The sequence below is a fragment of the Bombina bombina genome, chromosome 5 (assembly GCF_027579735.1).
Source record: "Bombina bombina isolate aBomBom1 chromosome 5, aBomBom1.pri, whole genome shotgun sequence".
Lineage (NCBI taxonomy): Eukaryota > Metazoa > Chordata > Amphibia > Anura > Bombinatoridae > Bombina > Bombina bombina.
The window spans coordinates 61975409-61990718 of record NC_069503.1 but is presented as its reverse complement, the minus strand read 5'-3'; the positions used below and the strand labels follow the sequence as shown (position 1 = coordinate 61990718).

General features: G+C 40.4%; 1 pseudogene; it reads left to right on the top strand.

The window, feature by feature from the left end:
* The window catches only part of LOC128659860 (oocyte zinc finger protein XlCOF6-like), a 186968-nt pseudogene that overhangs the window by 1553 nt on the left and 170105 nt on the right, over positions 1–15310 (top strand).

Genomic DNA, 15310 nt, shown 5'->3' with positions numbered 1-15310 from the left:
AATTTCGACTAATTCAACATCTCTCTCACCCCAAGGGCACTTCTGTTAACGATGCCATTGACCCAGATATGAGCTCAGTGAAATATCAATCGTTTGACAGTGCCTTAAAGCTGGTTCGGTCGGCAGGGAGAGGGGCCCTACTGGCAAAACTTGATATTGAGGCTGCCTTCCGTTTGCTGCCGCTGAATCCAGCAGCCTTTCCTCTCATGGGAATTAAATTTGAGGGCGGCTACTATGTAGACTGTTGCCTTCCGATGGGCTGTGCCCTTTCCTGTGCCCTTTTTGAGACATTTAGTAAGTTTCTCTATTGGGCAGTCAGCCAGCGGGTGGGTGGAGATTTCATAGCACATTACCTAGATGACTTTCTCCTTGTAGGTAGAAAGGATTTGCGGGATTGCCAGTTGCTGATGCAGAACATGAGAGATCTCATGTCACAATTTGGGGCTCCTCTGGCGAAAACAAGTCTGAGGGTCCATGCATTTGCCTCACATTCCTAGGTATCCAAATTGACACAGAGAGGCAGCTTTGTAGGTTACCTCCTGACAAGGTTCAAGCCATGTTACTAACAGTACAATCGACTTTAACCAGTCGTGATGTTTCACTTCGCCAACTCCAATCCTTGCTGGGCCTCCTTAATTTTGCAGGCAGAGTAATCCCTATGGGGAGGGTTTTCAACAGAAGGTTGGAAAGTAAGTTAAAAGGGTCTCCCACACCGTCAAAAAGAATTAGAGTCACTGACGGCATGAGAGCTGATTTGCAGGTTTGGGAAGACTTCTTAAGGAATTTTAATGGCATTTGTCTTTGGCGCTCTCCCCCCACTTCTAGCCAATCATTGCATTTGTTTACAGATGCAGCTGGGTCTAAAGGATATGGGGCCTATTTTCAGGGTCAATGGTCTGCTGGCCAGGAAAAACTAGAAGACTTAGAAAATCGATCTAGGCGAAACAACCTCAGAATAGTAGGGGTGCCAGAGGACAATCAGTATGAGGACTTAAATAAGCTGATCACTTTACCACAATTGTTGCAAATGCCCCAGACCCAAACACAGATTATAATAGAAAGAGCACATAGGTTAGGAGGGCCCTCAGGAGATCAAGGAAAGACTCGTCCAAGATCCATAATTGCTAGGATACTGAATTACCAGGACAAGGTTAAATTATTACAATATTTCAGAAAAAATCAGCCAATATATATTGGAAGCTCAAAAATTTTGTTGTTTCAAGATTTTTCTGTAGATACAGCTGCAAGAAGAAGAACCTTAGCCCCACTGTGTACAAAACTAATTAACCAAGGTGTACGTGCAACCTTGATCTACCCTGCCAAGCTTAAAATATGGATTAATGAGAAGGTTCATTTATTTGATTCAATAGCAGAGGCAGAAAAACTGCTAGCTCAATCAGGTTTAATAACATCATAGCAATTAGTACTGCATAATTAAGAGCCAATGTCAGGGAAGATAAACTCAAATTTAAAAAACCTAAGATGGTATATAAAAATGTGGAGCTAGTTAGGGAGTTTTTCCACTTCCTGGTGTTTGGGTCTAAGATACTTGATTCGGTCTTGGTGACTAAAAAAATTTATAGAGTTAATGAAGTCTTGCAATGTTGTGATCCTCAGGACACAATAAACAAAGTTTACTATACTAAAAGCATGGGAAGAGGGAATTATATTTTTCTCCCATTTTTTTTTTTTTCCTTGATCAAAGACACAATAAATATATAATTGACTGAGAATAGATATGATAAGTAATTACAAGATGGTGTCATGGAACATAGGAGGTATCACTTCACCTATTAAGCGGAAAGTAATAATATCTTATCTTCAGAAAATAAAAACAAGCAATGCTTTCTTACAAGAAACATACCTAAAAACAGAGGAAGTTTTAAAACTAAAAACAGCATGGGTGAAAGAAGTCATTTTTTCCCCTAGTAAGGACCGTAAAGGTGGAGTAGCTATATTATTAGGGAAAAAATTGAAATATGAAATTCTACATATAAATGCGGACATAGAAGGGAGATTCCTAATGGTAAAAATCAAACTGGCAAATACAATATTTACCCTATGTAATGTTTATGGTCCAAATAGATTAACCATGAATTCTGGGAAACACTACAGGCTAAAATTGGATTTCAATATGGCCCCACAATACCCATTAGATAGATCTAGACATAATACCTCTGCCCCAAAAAATAAAAAAGACAATCTAGAAACAAAAAAATTTAAACAGATCACTCATAACCTCAAGGTGAAGGACATCTGGAGAATACAAAATCTTGATAGAATTGAGTATACATGTCTCTCCATGGCCCATAGCACATTTTCAAGAATTGACCTTTTTTTGATAGATGAAAAAATTATTAAATTTAGAGTAGAGGCAGGAATTATGCCTATTACCATATCAGACCATGCCCCCATATTTTTGAACTTTCAGGGTGAGGACCCAACTTATGATAAAAGAAGCTTCCAGTTTCCCAGATTTCTTATTTCAGATCATAAATTCAAGAACTGGCTCAATCTTAAATATACAGAATATGTTCAACTTAATGAGGAGTACTTAAATAATTTGGAAATCTTTTGGGAAGCTAGTAAGGCAGTCCTACGAGGAGAAATTTTGGCGTACAGTATATATAGAACAAAAAATCTAAAGAAACGGGAGAATGAAACACAAAAAGCCATCATTAATGTATATAATAGATATTTACTAACTAGAACAGCAGAGAACTGGTCAAGATATACACAGGCTAAGAAAGACAGAGATACTCTTATGATTTATAGGACCACTCAAAAAGAAGTGAACTTCCAGGCTAAGATGCATAGATACGGTAATAAAACAGGGAAACTCCTAGCGAATCTGATAAAAGGGGATAAAGGATCATCCCTGATTGAACTTATCCAAGATAAGGAAAAATCGATAACATCAACAGAGGGGATATTGAAAATCTTTACAGATTATTATCAAGATCTATACTCGCTTAAAAACTTGAATCTTAGACAAAGTGAGGAGTTTTGGAGTAAAATAGTATATCCGGTTCTATCACCTGAACTATTACACCCTTTGAATATGCCTATTACTGACCTAGAGGTAAATAGAACCATTCAACCGCTCTCTGTTGCTCTCCCTAACGAGTATTATAAAATCTTGGCCCCACAATTAGTCCCACATTTAACTAACTTATACAATGATATATATATCCATGGTAAAACAATCTCCCCAAATTTCTCTGTTTCATTTACGTCACTGATATTGAAACCAGGAAAAGACCCCAATCAAAAAGAATCATATAGACCTATTGCTTTACTTAATACCGATTACAAAATACTTACAGCAATCTTAGCACAAAGATTACAAACTCTTCTTCCGCATATTATCCACAAAGATCAAGCGGGATTTATGGCAAATAGGAATTCCTCAGCAAAAATAAAGGAAGTTTTTTCTACCATAGAATACTTTAAGAATTTAGAGTTGAGACCAGAAGGAGAAAAAAGAGATACTGTTGACTTAGCGATACTAGCGATCGACGCCGAAAAGGCATTTGATTCAGTTAATACGGATCATATGTTATCTTCTTTATATAAATATGGCTTTAAAGACCAATTCCCAAAATTTATTAATAGCTTATATAAAAAAGCATCCACAAGATTAATAGTAAATGGTTTAAAATCACCATATATTGAGCTTAAAAGGGGAACAAGGCAGGGCTGCCCCCTCTCCCCGTTATTATTTAATATAATTATTGAACCATTAGCCACTGCAATAAGACAACACCTGGAGAGGGTAAAAATTGTCAAAAAAGAGCTTAAAACAGCCCTATATGCCGACGACGTTTTGGTATACATAAGCAACACTAAACGGAATATACCTAAACTTTTGACAACTATTAAACAATTCGGAGCTTTCTCAGGTTATAAAATGAACATCTCCAAATCAGAGTTACTTTGGATTAAAAAAACATCAGACTCAATAGGGAACCTACCCTTTAGTGAGGTTACGCATTTGATTAGATACTTAGGTATGCATATTTCATCGGACCCTGAGTCATGGTATAAATTAAATATAAGTCCAGTATTATCCAAAATCAAAGAATATATGTTAAGTTGGAGGAACCTTCCGCTTTCAATATCAGGTCGTATAGCCTTATATAAAATGGTACTCCTCCCTAAAATACTTTATGTCCTTCAAAATATACCTCTATTCCTGAAAGGAAATGATATTCATATTCTTAATAAAGCATTAAGAGGCTTTATTTGGCAATCTAAAAAACCTAGAATTGCATTACAAAAACTCATGCACCCAAAAAAGTTTGGAGGTATGGCACTCCCAGATCTACAAATTTATAACTATGTCTTCCTTGCCAGAACTGTTATTGATTGGGTCCACAAAAGAGACTATGTTACAAATAATGAGTTAGATCAAAACATAACATTTCCTTTTCTGCCCACGGCATTAACGCATTATAAACGTAGTCTTATACCTCAAGAGATTAAGAAAATTAAAACTATTGTTAACCCAATCATGGCTTGGTGGCGAATATGTAAGATCCTAGGGGTAGATAAAAGAGTGTCAAAATTTCTACCTTTTAATGGCAACCCCCAATTCATACGTGGATTACAGTCTCCAGTATTCAGAAGATAGCAGAACCTGGGTTTGGAATTCATATACCAAATGATAGATCTAGAAAGAGGATGCCTCAAATCATATGAAAATATTAGAGGAGAATTCTGTCTCCCGCAAAAAGACTTTTTCACCTATCTGCAAGCTAGGCACTATGCAACTGGATTAGTGAATGATATTGGCTGTAATTGGAATCTGGGTCAATTAGAAAACTGGCTAGTAACAGCAAAATTCGGTAGCATGTCAATATCCTCAATATATTATACACTAAATTCGATAAGGGGACCTACAAACCTGCAACAAATACATTTAAAATGGAGCTTGGAAACCCCAGATAGTATTTATAATTCTGAAGTAATCCAACAATCTATATCTAGGGTTATATCAGCTACACTCTCGTCAACATGGCGAGAATCACATGTAAAACTACTTTACAACGCCTATTATACACCCGCTAAAGGAAATAAGTATGGGAACTCAAAGTTTAATAAATGCACTAAATGTCTCTTACCAGAAGCAACTTTAGTACATATGATCTGGGATTGTCCAAAAATAAGACAGACATGGCATAAGATAGAATACTGGTTGAATAGATCTTTGGGAGTCTCCCCGATAGTCCTGTCCATTGAGCAAATATTATTTTTAATACCCCCTGAATTAAAACAAGTAAGGGCCAATTGTAAAATCATTAATACAGCTATTCTTGCAACTAGATACATAATTTTTAAGAAGTGGAAAAAGAGAGAACCACCAAGCATCCCTGAAATCAAAAATGGCATAAAAAAGCAATGCATATTAAAGCAACTTGATATAGACCCACATCAAGAGGAAGATGTTAAGAATTTTTTTAAGAAATGGTCAGTATTCATTAAATCTTTCCCGACAACAGAGATTGAACATCTAATCTACCCTTTTAGGGATACTGATCTTGTATTGCTGGGTGTATGGTAAAGTGGAATTTACCTCCTCCCCCCATCCTTTATCTACTCTCCCTCCCCCTGGTTTTTTTTCTTCTCCTTTCTCTTCTTTTTCTTCACTTTCCCTCTCTCCCCGGATTTATCCTTGGATGTATTATCCTTTTAAATAAAAATGTATTCTTTAAGATAATAGAAAATGGTACACAGTAACAAGAATAAGTTAGTAATACAGGGCATATAAAGAAACTCCAGTTAAACAGAGAATTGATTTAAGTTAAGGATAAAACTGGTAAGGATTACTGCTAGGTTAGATTTTGACTTACTGAACTAAGATAGACTTCTGACCCGCATATAAATAACTATAGATAAATTTAAAAATATTTCCCTTTGTCTTTTTTTTTAGATCTAACTGCATGAAGTATAATATGCTAAAGTCTAAGTTGTATTAATCCCCCAAATATGTAAAAAATGCATTGATATTTTCCCTGTTTCTTCTTTCTGTTATCCCTTACACTGATGTACCAATAAAATACAAATATATATAAAAAAAAAAAAAAAGGGTCTCCCGCACCGTCAAAAAGAATTAGAGTCACTGACGGCATGAGAGCTGATTTGCAGGTTTGGGAAGACTTCTTAAAGAATTTTAATGGCATTTGTCTTTGGAGCTCTCCCCCCACTTCTAGCCAATCATTGCATTTGTTTACAGATGCAGCTGGGTCTAAAGGATATGGGGCCTATTTTCAGGGTCAATGGTCCGCTGGCCCCTGGCCTTCAGACTGGATTGAAAACGGTCTGACGCGAAACCTTACATTGTTAGAACTGTTCTCGATAGTGCTAGCAGTTGAGTTATGGGGAACATGCTTTGAAAATCAGGCGGTAATGTTTTAGACGGACAACCTTAGTGTTGTTCACGCAGTTAACAACCTATCAGCAACTTCGGCTGCGGTAGTTTGTTTGCTCAGACGCCCGGTGTTGCGTTGTTTGGAGCTTAATATTCAATTTTAAGCTCAGCATGTCCCCGGTGTCAATAATGTGCTTGCGGATGCTCTATCGAGATTCGATTGGGTGACTTTTAGACGTCTTGCTCCTAATGCTGCTCCAGAAGGTTTACGCTGTCCTGGTTTTCTTTGGCAGCTTCTAAGTCATGGATATCCCTGCTCCCTTTAGTGCGGGCTTCACTAGCCCCGTCTACTTGGCACTCCTACATGAGCTTCTGGGAGGAATGGGAAAGATTCTGTCATCATCGGGATTTGGAAGCTGTGGAGGCATCTCAGGCTACACTGTGTGATTGGCTGGTGAGTCTCAGGCAGGCAGGGGTTCGGCATGGAGGTATTCACTCGCGGCTAGCGGCATTGTCATTTTTCTTTCGGACCATGGGCATGCCTGACCCGACTAGCGCTTTCTTTGTGCGGCAGGTAGTTAAAGGGTGGGGTAGATCGCAGCCCCAGCATAAAGAACGTTGCTTTGTTTTGTTTGTATCCCAGATTGCACAATAAAAGGTTTTTGCACCAGCTGGAACATTTCTGCTTTTTCATTTTTAATACACTTTGTGCCAGTGAAGGGTTAATACACGCTGTGCTACTTTCTGTGCTAGTGAAGGGTTAATACACGCTGTGCTACTTTCTGTGCTAGTGAAGAGTTAATACACACAGTGCTGCTCTCTGTGCTAGGGAAGGCTTAATACACACTGTGCAGCTCTCTGTGCTAGTGAAGGGCTAATACACACTGTTCTGCTCTCTGTGCTAGTGAAGGGTTAATACATACTGTGCTGCTCTGTGTGCTAGTGAAGGGTTAATACCCACTGTGCTGCTCTGTGTGCTAGTGAAGGGTAAATACGCACTGTGCTGCTCTCTGTGCTTGTGAAGGGTTAATACACACTGTGCAGCTCTCTGTGCTAGTGAAGGGCTAATACACACTGTGCTGCTCTATGTGCTAGTGAATGGTTAATACACTCTGTACTGCTCTCTGTGCTAGTGAAGGGTTAATACACACTGTGCTGCTCTATGTGCTAGTGAAGGGTTAATACACACTGTGCAGCTCTATGTGCTAGTGAAGGGTTAATACATACTATGCTGCTCTATGTGCTAGTGAAGGGTTAATACACACTGTGCTGCTCTGTGTGCTAGTGAAGGGTTAATACACACTGTGCTGCTCTCTGTGCTAGTGAAGGGTTAATACACACTGTGCTGCTCTCTGTGCTAGTGAAGGGCTAATACACACTGTGCTGCTCTCTGTGCTAGTGAAGGGTTAATACATACTGTGCTGCTCTGTGTGCTAGTGAAGGGTTAATACCCACTGTGCTGCTCTGTGTGCTAGTGAAGGGTAAATACACACTGTGCAGCTCTCTGTGCTAGTGAAGGGTTAATACACACTGTGCTGCTCTCTGTGCTAGTGAAGGGTTAATACACACTGTGCTGCTCTCTGTGCTAGTGAAGGGTTAATACACACTGTGCTGCTCTCTGTGCTAGTGAAGGGTTAATACACACTGTGCTGCTCTCTGTGCTAGTGAAGGGTTAATACACACTGTGCAGCTCTCTGTGCTAGTGAAGGGTTAATACACACTGTGCTGCTCTCTGTGCTAGTGAAGGGTTAATACATACTGTGCTGCTCTGTGTGCTAGTGAAGGGTTAATACCCACTGTGCTGCTCTCTGTGCTAGTGAAGGGTTAATACACACTGTGCAGCTCTCTGTGCTAGTGAAGGGTTAATACACACTGTGCTGCTCTCTGTGCTAGTGAAGGGTTAATACACACTGTGCTGCTCTCTGTGCTAGTGAAGGGCTAATACACACTGTGCTGCTCTATGTGCTAGTGAATGGTTAATACACTCTGTACTTCTCTCTGTGCTAGTTAAGGGTTAATACACACTGTGCTGCTCTATGTGCTAGTGAAGGGTTAATACACACTGTGCTGCTCTATGTGCTAGTGAAGGGTTAATACACACTGTGCTGCTCTGTGTGCTAGTGAAGGGTTAATACACACTGTGCTGCTCTCTGTGCTAGTGAAGGGTTAATACTCACTGCGCTGCTCTCTGTGCCAGTGAAGGGTTAATACACACTGTGCTGCTCACTGTGCTAGTGAAGGGTTAATACACACTGTGCTGCTCTCTGTGCTAGTGAAGTGTTAATACACACTGTGCTGCTCTCTGTGCTAGTGAAGGGTTAATACACACTGTGCTGCTCACTGTGATAGTGAAGGGTTAATACACACTGTGCTACTTTCTGTGCTAGTGAAGGGTTAATACACACTGTGCTGCTCTCTGTGCTAGTGAAGGGCTAATACACACTGTGCTGCTCTATGTGCTAGTGAAGGGTTAATACACACTGTGCTGCTCTATGTGCTAGTGAAGGGTTAATACACACTGTGCTGCTCTCTGTGCTAGTGAAGGGCTAATACACACTGTGCTGCTCTCTGTGCTAGTGAAGGGTTAATATACACTGTGCAGCTCTCTGTGCTAGTGAAGGGTTAATACACACTGTGCTGCTCTCTGTGCTAGTGAAGGGTTAATACACACTGTGCTGCTCTCTGTGCTAGTGAAGGGCTAATACACACTGTGCTGCTCTATGTGCTGGTGAATGGTTAATACACACAGTTTGGCTCTCTTTTCCAGTGAAGGGTTAATACCCACTGTCCTGCTCTCTGTGCTAGTGAAGGGTTAATACACACAGTGTGGCTCTATTTCAGTGAAGGGTTAATACACACTGTGTCACCAAAGCGCACATTATCAGCCCTGCTTTATCTAGGGGCGCACAGTAACTAGCGCAGAGGGGCACAGTAACTAGCGCAGAGGGGCGCGCGGTAGCTAGCGCAGAAGGGCACACTGTAACTAATATCCCCACATAGTTTGCCTTATTTGTAGGAGCCTTGTTACCGAGTAGACAAAGGGTTGTTATGTTAGTTTGTTAGCAACACTTGTATTGTTTTACGTGATCTTATCACCCCTGCTCAGACTAACTAGGGGCAGATGTGTAGCAGGGTCAGTTTTAAAGGGACATTTAACCTAATATATTTCTTTCATTATTCAGTATTACACTAGATACAGAACTGCACAATGGCACTTATAGTATTATGTATGGGGACTGAGGCTGTGACAGAAATATCTCGGTGTAACATTACACTATAGTGGTTGGGCTGTGTGTGGTCTGACATTGTGCAGTTCTGTATCTAGTACTAAAGACACCAGTACAGGCATTGCATTTTATTTTCTATTGATGTGCAAGGTGTTTGCACTTGGCGCTACCAGTGTGTGAATTCTGACAGTCACAGTGGTTATCTTATAAATGACAGTCACAGTGATTACCTTATAAATGACAGTCACAGTGGTTACTTATAAATGACAGTCACAGTGGTTATCTTATAAATGACACTCACAGTGATTACCTTATAAATGACAGTCACATTGGTTATCTTATAAATGACAGTCACAGTGGTTACTTATAAATGACAGTCACAGTGGTTACCTTATAAATGACAATCACAGTAGTTACCTTATAAATGACAGTCACAGTGATTACCTTATAAATGACAATCACAGTAGTTACCTTATAAATGACAGTCACAGTGGTTACCTTATAAATGACAGTCACGGTAGTTACCTTATAAATGACAGTCACAGGGGTTAACTTATAAATGACAGTCACAGTAGTTACCTTATAAATGACAGTCACAGTGGTTACCTTATAAATGACAGTCACAGTAGTTACCTTATAAATGACAGTCACAGGGGTTAACTTATAAATGACAGTCACAGTAGTTACCTTATAAATGTCAGTCACAGTAGTTACCTTATAAATGACAATCACAGTAGTTACCTTATAAATGACAGTCACAGTGATTACCTTATAAATGACAATCACAGTAGTTACCTTATAAATGACAGTCACAGTGATTACCTTATAAATGACAGTCACAGTAGTTACCTTATAAATGACAGTCACAGGGGTTAACTTATAAATGACAGTCACAGTAGTTACCTTATAAATGACAGTCACAGTGGTTACTTTATAAATGACAGTCACAGTAGTTACCTTATAAATGACAATCACAGTAGTTACCTTATAAATGACAATCACAGTAGTTACTTTATAAATGACAATCACAGTAGTTACCTTATAAATGACAATCACAGTAGTTACCTTTATAAATGTCAGTCACAGTAGTTACCTTATAAATGTCAGTCACAGTAGTTACCTTATAAATGACAGTCACAGTGGTTACTTATAAATGACAATCACAGTAGTTACCTTATAAATGACAGTCACAGTGGTTACCTTATGAATGACAGTCACAGTGATTACCTTATAAATGACAGTCACAGTGGTTACTTATAAATGACAGTCACAGTGGTTACCTTATAAATGACAATCACAGTGGTTACCTTATAAAAAATTTTTTAATCAACTTTAATGTAACAAACAACCTATAGACAATTATTCTGAAAACGAAACATTTTGCAGCTTTCTTGTTTTTCTTAATGTGCACTCACAGTGGTTTATGCTGATTGTTATTTATAAGGTAACCACTGTGACTGTCATTTATAAGGTAATCACTGTGACTGTCATTTATAAGGTAATCACTGTGACTGTCATTTATAAAGTAATCACTGTGACTGTCATTTATAAGGTAACCACTGTGACTGTCATTTATAAGGTAATCACTGTGACTGTCATTTATAAGGTAACTACTGTGACTGTCACTTATAAGGTAACCACTGTGACTGTCACTTATAAGGTAACTACTGTGACTGTCACTTATAAGGTAACCACTGTGAGTGCACATTAAGAAGAACAAGAAAGCTGCACAATGTTTTATTTTCAGAATGATTGTCTATAGGTTGTTTGTTACATTATATTTGATTAAAAAAAAAAAAAAAAAGCTTTGAGTGGAGGTCACATGTTTCCTGTCTAGAGTGGAGCTCCAGTCTACAGCTAGACTACTTTGTATTTTCTTTTGTCTGATTGGCTGCTGCTTACACTCAGCGTGTATTCTGGGAGATGTAGTTCAGTATTGAGCAGATCTTTGTTCCCCTCCCATTTACTTCCTGTGCAGGCGCAGCTGGGTGAGTGAGTCAGGCTGTGTGTATTGTGTGATAAAATGTTTATAATTGTTATAAATGTTGTCCTTTTAGTGCATTTTATTTACCTGCTTGTGCCAGGCAATGGGATAGAAAGTGCTGTTTAACTCTTTGTGTTAGTGAAGGGTTAATACACACTGTGTAGCTCTCTGTGCTAGTGAAGGGGTTAATACACACTGTGCTGCTCTCTGTGCTAGTGAAGGGTTAATACACACTGTGCTGCTCTCTGTGCCAGTGAAGGGTTAATACACACTGTGCTGTTCTCTGTGCTAGTGAAGGGTTAATACACACAGTGCTGCTCTCTGTGCTAGTGAAGGGTTAATACACACTGTGCTGCTCTCTGTGCTAGTGAAGGGTTAATACACACTGTGCTGCTCTCTGTGCTAGTGAAGGGGTTAATACACACTGCTGCTCACTGTGCTAGTGAAGGGGTTATGCACACTGCGCTCTCTGTGCTAGTGAAGGGTTAATGCATACTGGGCTGCTCTCTGTGCTAATGAAGGGGTTAATACATACTGTGCTAGTGATGGGTTAATACACACTGTGCTGTTCTCTGTGGTAGGGAAGGGTTAATACACTCTGTGCTGCTATTTGCTAATGAAGGGTTAATACACACTGTGCTGCTCTCGGTGCTAGTGAATGGGTTAATACACACTGTGCTAGTGAAGGGTTAATACACACTGTGCTGCTCTCTGTGCTAGTGAAGGGTTAATACACACTGTGCTGCTCTCTGTGCTGGTGAAGGGTTAATACACACTGTGCTGCTCTCTGTGCTAGTGAAGGGTTAATACACACTGTGCAGCTCTCTGTGTTAGTGAAGGGTTAATACACACTGTGCTGCTCTCTGTGTTAGTGAAGGGTTAATACACACTGTGCTGCTCTCTGTGCTAGTGAAGGGTTAATACACACTGTGCTGCTCTCTGTGCTAGTGAAGGGTTAATACACACTGTGCTGCTCTCTGTGCTAGTGAAGGGCTAATACACACTGTGCTGCTCTATGTGCTGGTGAATGGTTAATACACACAGTTTGGCTCTCTTTTCCAGTGAAGGGTTAATACCCACTGTCCTGCTCTCTGTGCTAGTGAAGGGTTAATACACACTGTGCTGCTCTCTGTGCTAGTGAAGGGTTAATACACACTGTGCTGCTCTCTGTGTTAGTGAAGTGTTAATACACACTGTGCTGCTCTCTGTGCTAGTGAAGGGTTAATACACACTGTGCTGCTCTCTGTGCTAGTGAAGGGTTAATACACACTGTGCTGCTCTCTGTGTTAGTGAAGGGTTAATACAGACTGTGCTGCTCTATGTGCTAGTGAAGGGTTAATACTCACTGCTGCTCTCTGTGCTAGTGAATGGTTAATACACACTGTGCAGCTCTCTGTGCTAGTGAAGGGTTAATACTCACTGTGCTGCTCTCTGTGCTAGTGAATGGTTAATACACACTGTGCTGCTCTCTGTGCCAGTGAAGGGTTAATACACAATATACTGCTCTCTGTGCTAGTGAAGAGTTAATACACACTGTGCTGCTCTCTGTGCTAGTGAAGGGGATAATACACACCGGGCTGCTCTCTGTGCTAGTGAAGGGTTAATACACACTGTGCAGCTCTCTGTGCTAGTGAAGGGGATAATACACACTGTGCAGCTCTCTGTGCTAGTGAAGGGTTAATACACACTGTGCTGCTCTCTGTGCTAGTGAAGGGTTAATACACACTGTGCTGCTCTCTGTGCTAGTGATGGGTTAATACACACTGTGCAGCTCTCTGTGCTAGTGAAGGGTTAATACACACTGTGCTGCTCTCTGTGCTAGTGAAGGGTTAATACACACTGTGCTGCTCTCTGTGCTAGTGAAGGGTTAATACTCAATGTGCTGCTCTCTGTGCCAATGAAGGGTTAATACACACTGTGCAGCTCTCTGTGCTAGTGAAGGGTTAATACTCACTGTGCTGCTATCTGTGCTAGTGAAGGTTTAATACACACTGTGCTGCTCTCTGTGCCAGTGAAGGGTTAATACACACTGTGCTGCTCTCTGTGCCAGTGAAGGGTTAATACACACTGTGCTGCTCTCTGTGCTAGTGAAGGGTTATTACACACTGTGCTAGTGAAGGGCTAATACACACTGTGCAGCTCTCTGTGCTAGTGAAGGGTTAATACACAATATACTGCTCTCTGTGCTAGTGAAGAGTTAATACACACTGTGCAGGTCTTTGTGCTAGTGAAGGGTTAATACACAATATACTGCTCTCTGTGCTAGTGAAGAGTTAATACACACTGTGTTGCTCTCTGTGCTAGTGAAGGGTTAATACACACTGTGCTGCTATCCGTGCTAGTGAAGGGTTAATACACACTGTGCTGCTCTCTGTTATAAGTGTTATAAGAAGTGTGAAACATTCTAGGAGAAAACCTTTTCATACAATACAATGCACTAGATATTGCTACTTAAGAACCAGAAAAGGATATAGAGGTAAAAGAGATTCTTTCTTATGTCATATATTGTATTATGTAGAATTGAAAGAGTATCCACAGGGTGACAAGAAAGCACAAACTAATTATAACTCACATGTTTGTTTTAGATGTTAAATATACACGAAAGATTTAGAAATTCGAAGGAATGTATTGCACTGTGCTGCTTTTTATGCCAGTAAAGGGTTAATACACACTGTGCTGCTCTCTGTGCTAGTGAAGGGTTAATGCACACTGTGCTGCTCTCTGTGCTAGTGAAGGGTTAATACACACTGTGTTGCTCTTTGTGCTAGTGAAGGGTTAATACACACAGTTTGGCTCTCTTTTCCAGTGAAGGGTTAATACACACTGTACTGCTCCCTGTGCCAATGAAGGGTTAATACCCACTGTCCTGCTCTCTGTGCTAGTGAAGGGTTAATACCCACTGTGCTGCTCTCTGTGCTAGTGAAGGGTTAATACACACTGTGCTGCTCTTTGTGCTAGCGAAGGGTTAATACACACAGTGTGGCTCTGTTCCAGTGAAGGGTTAATACACACTCGCCTAGATTTAGAGTTCTGCGTTAGCCATAAAAAGCAGCGTTAAGGGGTCCTAACCCTGCTTTTTACCGCCTGCTGGTATTTAGAGTCAGGCAGGTACAGGTGTACCGCTCACTTTTCTTCCGAAACTTTTCCATACCGCAGATCCCCTTACGTCAATTGCGTATCCTATCTTTTCAATGGGATCTGCATAACGCTGGTATTACGAGTCTTGGAAGAAGTGAGCAGTACACCCTCTACCGACAAGACTCCTAACGCCAAAAAAAGTCAGGAGTTAAGAGCTTTATGGTCTAACACGGAACATAGAGCTCTTAACTGCAGTGCTCTAAAGTACACTAACACCCATAAACTACCTATGTACCCCTAAATCGAGGCCCCCCCCACATTGCCGCCACTATAATATAAAATTGTAACCCCTAATCTGCCGATCGCACATCGCCGCCACCTACATTATACCTATGAACCCCTAATCTGCTGCCCCTAACATCGCCGACACCTACATTATATTTATTAACTCCTAATCTGCCCCCCCCCAACGTCGCCGCAACCTAACTGCAAGTTTTAACCCCTAATCTGCCCTCCCTAACATCGCCGCCACCTACCTACAATTATTATCCCCTAATCTGCCGCCCCCAACGTCGCCGCTACTCTAATAAAGTTATTAACCCCTAAACCTAAGTCTAACCCTAACACCCCCCTAAGTTAAATATAATTTAA